The sequence below is a fragment of the Vigna radiata genome, unplaced genomic scaffold, assembly GCF_000741045.1.
Source record: "Vigna radiata var. radiata cultivar VC1973A unplaced genomic scaffold, Vradiata_ver6 scaffold_7, whole genome shotgun sequence".
In the NCBI taxonomy this organism is placed as follows: domain Eukaryota; kingdom Viridiplantae; phylum Streptophyta; class Magnoliopsida; order Fabales; family Fabaceae; genus Vigna; species Vigna radiata.
In genome coordinates, this window is record NW_014543262.1 from 4,475,847 (window position 1) to 4,486,830 (window position 10,984).

Consider the following 10,984-nt stretch of genomic DNA (forward strand, 5'->3'; position numbering starts at 1 on the left):
GTGCTCGACCATAGCTCTGACTACCACTTGATGGAACTTCTTCAAGCATAGAATTTGATGGAAGAGGCTCCAGACTAGAGGAGCAACGAATGAACTCCACAGCTAAATCTCCTTCGTGTTGGAGCAAAGATGTAGCAAATTTGAACTCTTTTGTATTCGATAAAACCTTCCATTTATGGATGATTCATTTTGGTTTAAAGTTTTTTAATCGATTTATACTTGTTGTTTGGATGAATTAATCACTCATCTTATCTAATTGGCTTAAGATTGAGTAAAAAATAATGTTAAGTTATGGTCCATCAATTTTCCTATGGGCTCCTGGATGCTAGACATATATATGGGGTGTGTAGCTGGAATATAGTCTTAATTTTAATGCATGTGAGTCGTACATAATTACTAGCGAGTTTCAAATTGGACAGTATGCAACATTCTAGGATCTATATGCCAGACATGGACCTAGAGTTAATATCAAGAAAACTCCCATAACTTGATCATTTGGAGTTTCATACTTGAAGGTAGAGCTGATGCAAGAGAAGACAAATATGTGATGTCGAGCTTCAACATGGTTCAATCATATAAAGTTACTCTTTTAGTAGTTTAAATTGAATTTCAAGTAAACTTTACAATACTCTCATAAATACAAACACATTTTCTATACCCAAATCGTCTTACAACAAATCAAACTAGTTACAAATTATAGTTTCTACCAAATTTCTATAGACATGACATTTGTGTACTATAATAACCTAATATACATGCTGGTATATTTCGAGTTGCAAATACCATTTGAACATAGAAGAAATAAACTTGTTTTCTCTTTTTATTCTTGTTGTAATTTATTTTATGTCTTTTATTTCTTAATCAAGTAAAAATAATCATATTTAAATTATAGCAAGTTAACATAATATTAAATATATATATATATATATATATATATATATATATATATATATATATATATATATATATATATATATATATATATATATATATAATACTTTAGTATAAACAAGAAATCAAAATTATTGACTTTTCTAACATTACATAGAAATAATATAACATAGTGAAGACCAATTAAAATCCAATAAATTTTCGTGTGAATTTGTTTTTAAACACCTATAATGTAATGATTTTAGGCGAAATTTAATATTAATAGTCCTATAAAAATTTCACCCATAATCTTGATTCATTTTAGTTATATTTTTATGATAAATCATTTTTCACAATTCATTATATTGTATAATTTTATTCAAATATCAAATCTTACAAAAAAAAATATATTGATATAATTTTTTTATTTAAACTTTATTTTATAACTAGAAAAATAATTTAATTAATGAAATGTTAATTTTTATTTTAATACACGATTATTGTCAATTGTTAATTTTAAGATTAAAATGTCTAATGAAAATTTCGTCTAAAACTCAGTATAAAATTCAAAATAATTATGTTTTTCTTCAATATTTTTTGTTTGTTGTCGTACAAAAAAAGGTGAGCTATAGTTATTTAAAATTTGTAAACTAGAGTTATTTAAAAATTGTATCATATTTAACTCAATAATATCAAAATTAAAACAAAAACATGTGTGTGCATTTATATCAAACATTCCTTCAAACATATAATATTTCAGACGCATTAAAATTATTATCTAATATACATATATATATATATATATATAAAAGGAGGCTTGAATAATTGTTATATTGTATTCTTTTGTCGTCCAAACAAACATGTGCGTGGGATCTCATCTCATGAGTCACTACTGCAACAAGTAGCGATGAGTCTAATTCTTATTATTATTGTTTTTAGATATTAATTCTTTGGATGGGGCACATCATGAATTATTGAAATTGACTAGTTTATTAAGGATCCAAAATAATAATCATATCCACTCAATCATGGAATAACTTTATCCCACTTTCTTTATTGTTATTTTCTTTTCTGTCTCTTATATCTCTTTCAACCTATATTATTTATCATATATTTTATTTATCTAGGTATATTTTTTTCAAATTAAAACATGAAAGATTAAAAAAAATGTGTTGTTGAACATATTTAGATTTTTTTTTATGAAAATGCATTAATTTGATTTAAAAATTATGCATATGGTCTACTTTAAAATTAATTATCAAAAAGAGTTGAGTTATGTTGCATAATGACAACATTATATGGAAGAAGTCGCTATAGACATGCACGAGTTCTAACCATGATGATCAAGTCTTAACACATAATGACCATTTTTGTGCAAGTTCAAGTAACTCATTATCCACCTAATTTGATTAACACTAGTTAATTAGGAGAAATTATGCTAGTCATGAGCGACTTTAGTTAAAAAATTTGCATATAACTCACTTTAGTTGTAAGACTGAGGAAAAAAATAAAATTATATAAGGCTAGTATGGATATGAATGACATTAGTTAAAATAATAAATGATAAGATACACATAAGTAAAGTGTAGCACAATTGGTTAAAGGTTTTTTTTATAGTTTGGAGGTGTAGAGCAAAACATTTTTTATAGAGTTTCTGTGTTGAAGTAATAGTCATTAAGGTGAATTATGAGGTAGTTTTACGAGTGAGTGTAGCATAGTTTTTTTTTTTTTTAGGGTTGGTAGTTAGTTTTAGCGTGCAAAATAAGAGTTATATACGGAACGTGAATTTTAAAGGTGTAGTTTTTTGCATTTGAATAATTAGGAAACAAGAGTCAAGACAAGAAACAAGTTGTTAGTAGAAAATAAGGTAAGGGAAGCTATCGTATTTGTTTGCACTGTATGATTATACGTTGAATAACTTTGTAGTGATATTGGTAAGAGACGTTCTTGTTGTATATTGAGGTGATGATGTTGTTATTGTGTGATACCAATTTGTTGTTGGTAGCGAAATTACTATGAATTCGTAATTGATGGAGGTTGGAGGGTTCAATTGTTTTACATTTACATGGTTGTGGTGTACATATGAATTATGATATATTTGCATGTGAAGAATTTTCTGGAGGATTATAATTTTTTTTTGGATTCATTCTAATAAGCATGAGAAATTTTCACATTGTTTTTGGGAGAGACTATGGAATTGTTGGTTTGAAGAATTTTGTAGCATTTTATTACACTTAAAAGTGAGAATTTACAAAGCATAGACTCTCTTATTTATAGGTGAAAAGGATCCTCAAATATGATCCAAATTCCCTCCAAATTTCAAAACAATACAGTTGGCGATGCACATGGACCAAGCTTGCTGACATGGATAACCAAGCTCACATATGGAAAATGCCACTTCATAGGTGTTGAGCGCACAAGGTTTTGGGTTGGGCACGACTTGAATTCATAAGCTAAATTCATTCACAACTCCAATTCGAAAACCAGGCACCCAATCTTGAAGTCAACCAAAAACACTCCAAAGCTTTGCTCTCTTGCTTCCTTTGTCCAAAAGGCTCTTAGCAGGTTGTGTTGGGTCTATCAAGGAGGAGGTGTTAACAAAAGGTACCACACAAATAATTTTATTCTTCAATCCATTATGGGTGATTTTCTTTAAACCTTGGTAACCTTTAAATAGTTGCAAATCAGGCCTTGGGCCAAGTACAAATAATAAAAACTGACAATAAAATATCAACTTACCTAAAAATAAAATCTGCTTATTCTATCATAAAATAATACTCTACCTAGATAAACAGAAAATCATAACTACCCATTCCTATTTTATCTCTATCAAATCAAATCAAATATTACTATACACAAAACTAATAAAATAAGATTTAAACAAAATTATTAATAAAACCCTAAAATTTAAGTTTATCTCAACATGTTGGTCCATGGTGTCCTAGATTTATTGAACCCTACAAAACAAGAATAAACAAGCAAATTATAAGAGAAAAAAGGACTAGAAGTTGATTTTCCATAAGAGTAAAGTGTTTTGTTATTCTTCTTCCTCTTAAATCCTTTTTAACGTGACTCTAGATAGAGGTCCTATATGAACCTTAGAGGATCTTCCATGATATATATTGAAAGGAAAAAATTTGTACAAATAATTTAATTTTCACGTATGAATGTGAGTTTAATTGTGCTTGAAGCATATTTGCTACCACAAACAACAAATGAAATCAAATCCCCTCTCGTGTCGCTCCAGAATGCAACCTCGCCAAATCTCCAATGTGTCAACAATCCTCGTCAGAGCAGGTAGTTCTTCCATGTGAGTGACAAAGCCTTCTATTCATATTTGGTTCATAGTGTGCTAGACGAGGAAGGAGAAGGAGGCAAGAGGGAGAAAAGGGAAAAGAGGAGAATGAGGTTTAGGGATTTGCAAACCTCTTGTTTACAAACAAAAAAGAAAATAAGAAATTACTTTCTATACTAGTTATAATTAAATCTGATATAGAAATTTTTTTTATTTATTACAAAAATATCATTGCCTCTACTTTTTATATTGGTTATAACTAGAGTCTCATATAAAAAATTATTTCTAGATTATAAAAATGTTATCGTATTCATTTTTTATACCTATTATAATTTATAATAGTATAAAAAGTATTATAACTAGTATAAATAGTCACTATACAAAATTTCATCGTGGATGTCATGTTAAAATGAAATATGGTGATACAAATAATAAATACTCGTAATTTATAAAAACAAAATTGATGGAAAAATCAAGTAAGTTCTGGATTGAAAAAAGATATAAAAATTGAAGACCATATAAAAAAAGAAAGGTTTATAAATTTATTACTTAAATATTTTGTGTTAGAGTGGTGGCAAAGCCTCATTTATTACTCTACTTCGGATTAAAAGAAAAAGTAAATAACATCTAGAGTTATAATCTAGATGAGTTTTATTTTACCTTCCGTTAGAAAAGTACGATATAGCTAATAATAGCTAACAGTTTGAAGAAAAAAAAATGGTGGAATTTAATTACTTGGGTTTTTTTGTTCTGCCACTAAACATGCTATGTAACTGGAAACAGTGTGGAAAATGGAATTTAGTGTGAAAACATGTGTATATATATAAAAAGGTAAAAAAGGTTCCCATTAGATTATGTTAGATTGCATTCATCAAGTGGGAATTATGTGCATAACTTTATAATCTCTCTTGAATTTCAGCCACTTTGAATCAATTCCACCACTTCACATATGCGATTCCTACTTAATTTATTCTCCTCTTTTTATATTCAAACTTTTCTCATACATAAACAACTAAATTTACACTTACAAAAATTACTATTTTCTAAATCAACATCATTTCTGTGGTTTAATGTAGGTCACCCTTTTGGACTCCTGGTTGAAAAAGTACCAAAAATAATTTAGACAATTTTTGGAATAATTAGTTATAATGTTTCAACTTCATGATTTTCAATTTCTTTAAAAATAAAAAATTATGAAATTGCAACTTCACAATTATTGTACATGTCTTCCCATGTAGGTTTTTTTATGTATAAGTATTTTATATTTTAAAATATTTATACATTTTGAGCCTTTATTTTTATTTTATCTTGAATTAAAAAAAAAAAGTGTTGAATGAGGCTTTTATTATTTGAGATGAATAAGGTTTTGTGGTTTTTCTCTCTTTTCGTTTGGTTGGATGGTTAGGTTTTGGACTTTAAAGCCATTTAAGATTCTTTTTTGTTATGATTGTTTTGGCTTCTCTTCCTCTTCAACCTTGAATTTCTTGCACCATAAAAGAAAATTAAGGTCATGGAGAGCTAATCTTATTTCACTTTGAATAAATGTTATATGATGAAACTTGAAGTATAAAATTTTAGGGATAACAAATTAATAAAAATGAAATTTGTTGACGAATTTTCAATTAAATTTGTATAAAATTATATGATCAATTTTACAATGTTTTAATTCTTCCTCCACGTCTTATTTTTTATATTGGTGTTCATGCATTTTTCTACACTATATATTCACATTCATTTCATTTAAATTTCAACAATTGCATTTCTTTTTCATTTTAAGCTAGGATAACCAATAAATAAAAACTGAACACGCACCATTTTCACGGATTCGATCCCAAGTCAATTCTCTACTACATTAAGGGAAAAACTTGGTTTTTGTTGGCATAAACTCAATTAAATTGATTGTCAACACCCTTTGATGATTTTAATGTCAAGTAATTGATTACAATGCATACATAATCGATTACACTAAGTTAATTTGAATTAAAAGTCATTTTGGTGCAAGAGGATTTCTAATTGGATAATATCCATTGTAATCAATTACAAGTACCTTGTAACATTATTTATAATAGAGAGAGCTCAGACAACATGATTCCAGACTTGCAAAAGATGAGTTTGGCCAGATTTTAGAACTTTAGTTAGATTGGAATTAAGCTTGACAAGTGCAATTTTAAGCTTGACCTAGCTATTGTTAAGTTTGGTAGGAAGATGTTGACCTTACTACATTCTACTGATAACTCAAAACTTTCACTCTTTCTTATCATATTTTTCCTTCATCTTTTGAGAAAAAAACTATGGAAATGTGGCAAAGCAAAACTATGGAACCAGAGAGTAATAAATGATGAGAACAACATGGCTATGTTTTTTATTCTAGATAATGGACACTTCCCCCTCTTTCTCTTTGGTAACAATTGTGTTATTAGACTTCATGTTGTTGTCCAACAATATTAGGAATGAAACACAATGATCAATTGAAACATGTTATTCAACATTATCAATGTTTCAACAAGTTGTGCATCACACAGGCAACAAGTTGACCCATTAATTAATTAATGTTGAATTCAACTTTGCTCATTAAACATATTGTCATACCATTTTGTGCTATTTGTATCTTTTTTATTTTCCGAGACTTGAGCTTACTCTTTCATTCTATAAGTAAGAGTACTCAAGTATTGTTAATTCAACTTGAAACTGATATACAAAGTTCACTATGATATTTATCTTTTTAACTTTTCTTAGACATTTTTCTTGAAAGCTGGCTCAACTTCCTTAAGATACGCATCCATCCTATTCTCCAAACAAATTTTCATTCATCATTTCAAACTTCTACATCCAGTCACATCATCTCCATGGAAATAACTTCAACTTTAATAAAATGGGTTTCTATCATTTGATACTTCTTTGTTTGGGTATGTTCCAGCTTTTGGGTACTCTTTTATCATTGTGTCAATTTTGTAGTTAAGTGAAAAATGCCTTAATCCTTTTCCAAGATTTGATATCTCGTTCAACAGATCCTGCCACAAGCTTCGGTCTGCTATCTGCAAAATTGCAAAGAAAATGCTATTAGATTTCTAAGTAAAGAAAAATATATACATAAATCGATAGGAATATATATTATTACCTTTGTCTCAGAAATCTTCCACAAGTGCGCTATCAGAAATTCATAATCATCGATCACAAAATTCGTAAAAGAAAGAGGAAAATGAAGAAGTAATTGATAGAAAATCATTGTCATAGGATTCTTCGCCCCCAAACAACCACCTCTGCCTCTTGATTATGCGGTTTAGGTGCGGTCATCGAAATGGCACTATGGAAAGGATGATGAAGGAAAGGTAAAGGAAAATTTAATACAAAAGACAAGACTATTATGGTGGAAGGAGTCATACACTTTTTTCTTTTTAATCTTTTTAATCATTCTTTTTTAAATTTAAATAATTATTTATAATAAAAAAATTATTTTTCAATTTTATTATTTTAATAATTAATATTTTAAATTCATTATAACTTTTTTATTCTTGTATGATTTTAGTAATTATTTTTCAAATTTAATAATTATTCGTAATATTATTTTCACAATATTATTTATAATATTTTTTAGTTTAATAGTTATAATCTATTTTATTTATAACTATATTTATAATTTATATATTTTTAATTTTTTAATTTTACTCTTATAATTATTATTTTTATAATTTATATTTTGTAAATATTTAAAATAATCATATAAACAAACACGATAATATGTGTTTAAGCTAATATCTATTTAATAAAAGTTGTAAAAAAAATATGATTGTTAAATAAAATTAACAGAAACAAAAATATTTATAGCAGTTTATTTAACTGTTACAAAATAACTGCTACTAAAAACTAGATTTTTTTGTAGTGTTTATAACTATTTTAAAAGAAAATTGAAAATTGTAATATTATATATTAGCTGTGAAAAAATTATTTTTTAAGTATACATTTTCATACATTAAAATTTATAACTTTTAATAATTTTTTTGAAATTATATTTTATGATAAAAAGTTATAAATTATATAGTTAAATATACTTTTTATCTTCAAACAATTTTTGTTTCATTTTTGAAATATATATATATATATATATATATATATATATATATATATATATATATATATATATATATATATATGGCATTCTTAAACATTTTTTACAAATTCACTTATAATACGAATAGTTTATTTTAAAAGATGTTTTATATGATTTTGCAAAACCTTAAAAAGCATATATTTGATCAAAAATAATAATTTGATAAAACAAACATATAAGTATAGTACAGAATAAAAACAAGCATATAATTAATTAGAAATAATAATTTGATAAAACAAACATATAAGTATAGTACAGAATAAAAAAAAATGTAAATATTACCTTATGTGAACTACTTTTGAAGTAAAAGTAATTTAAGATCAGATTTGAAAAAAAAGTCAAATGTAATTTAATTATATATATATATATATATATATATATATATATATATATATATATATATATATATATATATATGTGTGTGTGCGCGCGTGCGTGTGCACATTTTTTTTTGTTAACTTTATAGTCTTTTTTCAAGTACATTTTAGTATTGTGCAGTTTTAGTAAACAAAAATACATTCATATATTATGGATTTTTAACATCAATGATATTTGAATAATTTTCATTCTCAACACTAAAAAAAAATAAAAAATCCTTGAACCCTTATTCACCCCTCGTTCCTCTCAACCCTTTATCTTTCATCTCTCTTTCTAACATTTTTTTCTGTCATCCCTATTCGCCTAATCCTAATCTACTTTCTTCACTTATCTAATTTGTTTCTCTCTCATCTTCATACTCTCTCACCCACTTACAACAACACGCGATACCGCAATTTGTTGCACTTGTTTTGTTCGTTCATTTGTTTTCCAGTTTAATAACAAAATAATTGATGATATTGATGTTGATATTGTATTTTGGGTTAAATATGCTTTTCGTCCCTTAAGTGTCACATGATTTTGGTTTTAGTCCCTACTCGAAACATTGATGACTTTTAGTCCTCATAGTTTTGAAACTAGTACTATTAGTCCTTAAAATTGGACGGCGTTAACTTTAACTAACGGCGAAGCCACCTCTTACCCCAGTTGTCATGCCACGTGGATAGTTTCATTTTTCAAATCGAACCTACCTTCGTCATCTACGACCCAAAAGCCTCCTGTGTCTACTCCCTCGCCTTCTACGCCGTGGCCAGGAAGGCGCCGACATCATCGCCATCTACGACAACCTCTTCCACTTAGTCGTTGATGCTTGCGAGAATCTGAAGGGGCATAATAATGATCTGCTCTTAGGGTGGGTTATCAAATCTATCACCCAGATGAAAAAAAGCTTAAATAATTAAGAGTCGTGAAGAGCGAAGTCTTAATAAAGATACTAACACAGAGATTCATACAATGTAAATCCAAACACAAGTCTCAAATCTCATCTGTGAATCAAAATAGAAATACCCTGAAGAAGAAGAAGAAGAAGAAGAAGCATATCCTGTAAAGAATTAATGAAATGAATGCAGAAACATCTCTATACAGTTTGCCTCTCTTGTGAGAGTTCTTGCTTGATTCAGGTTATGAAGCCTTGTCCACCCAGTTCTTGTTTGACTTCAATTCAGAGTCGAGAAGCTTTGTCTTGATCGAATTGTACTTGTTGCTGGTATCAACAGACTTTGATAAAATTGATTCTGGTTCATTGACTCTGCTCCTCCCACGTTCCCCTTATGAATCCTCCAATGCAGACCCATACTTACTCTGTAAAATGCTTCATAGCAGTTTGTCCATAAAAGAAGGTTAGAACCCTAACCCCCAATCCCTGCCAAGATTGTTGCAACAATTTATTTTGACTGAATAAACATTAAACCAGAAGATTCAGTTCAGAAAATCTGTGTAATACAGCTAACATCTTTCTCTTTGTTGTAATAAATGATGAATTTCAATTGATCAAACTCACAACGCCGACTCAGTAGGAAAGATCTGTGTTTGGGGGTGACGATCAGGTGGAGCACGATGCGGTAACCGGCACCGACTCTTCCTCGAAGAGGACCCTAAGTGGGTCCAAACCGTCCTCAAGGACGCGTTGTTCTTCCGGGCCCACACCGTCCACTACCAAACCCAGCTCCGCGAAGCCGACCAGCTCCTCTCGTCTTACCGCTCCGAGCCCGCTTGCTTGTCGGCCACCGCCACGCTTTGTGGCAACGAGCGGTGCAAGCTGGCGCTCCAGAACTTTCCGGACGAGGTGTACTCAACGGAGTGGGATCTGATCATGATTGACGCGCCGAAGGGGTACTTTGCGGAGGCGCCAGGACACATGGCGGCGATCTTCTCGGCGGCGGTGATGGCGAGAGACAGGAAGGGCTCTGGCGTGACGCACATATTCGTGCACGATGTGGATCGGAAGATGGGGAAGGTTTATGCGGAGGAGTTTCTATGTCGGAAGCAGTTGGTGAAGCGTTCGCAGGCTCTAGCACTTCGAGATTCCTCCCAGTTGCTGTTAGGTTTTCTTTTTTATTATTTTATTTTATTTTATTTTGACTAGTAGGAAATATTAAAGAAAAGTGAAACGTGGCATGACAGTTGGGGTAAGAGGTGGCTTCGCCGTTAGTTAAAATTAACACCGTCCAATTTTAAGGACTATTAGTATTAGTTTCAAAACTATGAGGACTAAAAGCCATCAATGTTTCGAGTAGGGACTAAAACCAAAATCGTGTAATACTTAAGGGATGAAAAACATATTTAACCCTTGATTTTTTATTAGAGAGTTGTGTTATATCTTTAATTTTCCTTTT